Raw genomic sequence first — 1,046 nt, 5'->3', positions numbered from 1 at the left:
GATATGATGATACGTTTCATAAATGATATTAAATATATCTTTTTCTCATCTCTCACAGCTGGGAGATGAAACCACCCCTGCGCTGGCGTCGATGCTGGAAAATTTGTCAAGTGTCAAATTTGGCGGTGAGTACTTGACGCTGAGAGACTGTGGCGAGGTGTGGTGAGGTGTGGTGAGGTGTGGTGTTGTGGTGGCGGTGAGGTGAGCTGTGGAGAGTTTTAGGGATGATGTGGTGGCAGGGAGGATGGTATTGTTATGGCATTCGTGTATGGTGTTGGTGGTGCTGCTGCTGTGAGCTGTGGTGACGGTGAGGGAATGTGGTGATTGGAGTTATGAGCTGTGTCGAGCTTTAGTGACGGTGTGGTGAGCTGTGGTAGTGGAGCATGGTGTTGGTGGTGATGGTATGGTGCGTTTTGGATGGTGGGATGTTGTTGTGGTGAGTTGTGGTGATTGAATATGATGTTGTAAGCCTTATAGTGAGCTGTGGTGATGGGGTATGGTATTGCTGGTATTACAGTGAGTTGTGGTGATGAAGCAGAGTGTTGTCGATGTTATGGTGATCTGTGCGGAGATGTTGTGATGTAGTATGGTGTTGTGGTGATGCTGAGGAGCTATAGAAATGGAATATAATGTTGTTATGACTTGTAAAGTGCTACAGGTAATGGAGCGTGGTGTTGTAAGTACTGTGATGAGCCGTAGAAAACTATGGTGATGGAGTATGGTGTTTAAACTGTTGTGATAAGCCGTGGTGTGGCTAGAAGTTATGAAAAGGTATGCTCAGCTGAGGAACACTATCATAAGGTGTTGTGGACAGCGACGAGTCGGGAGAAATATGGTGAGTTGTGATTTATGGTGAAAAAGGGGTGCTCTGCGTTCATTTCAGGTGGGCTCCGATGAGCTCTGATTAGTATCTGGAGAGCTGTGGTAGCCTGTAGTGAGTTATGGTGAAACGTCAGAGATTAGATTGTGGTCGTAGAGGGTCAAAGTGGGGGTGTAAAGTGTGGTTATAGTGATCATTTATGGCGTTTGGTTTTTATGATTGAGTA

General features: G+C 46.0%; 1 pseudogene; it reads left to right on the top strand.

The window, feature by feature from the left end:
- LOC119587666 overlaps positions 1 to 1,046 on the top strand; it is a 99,109-nt pseudogene that overhangs the window by 64,535 nt on the left and 33,528 nt on the right.

The sequence above is a fragment of the Penaeus monodon genome, chromosome 23 (genome assembly GCF_015228065.2).
Source record: "Penaeus monodon isolate SGIC_2016 chromosome 23, NSTDA_Pmon_1, whole genome shotgun sequence".
Classification (NCBI taxonomy): domain Eukaryota; kingdom Metazoa; phylum Arthropoda; class Malacostraca; order Decapoda; family Penaeidae; genus Penaeus; species Penaeus monodon.
This window is presented reverse-complemented; position numbering and strand designations above follow the sequence as displayed.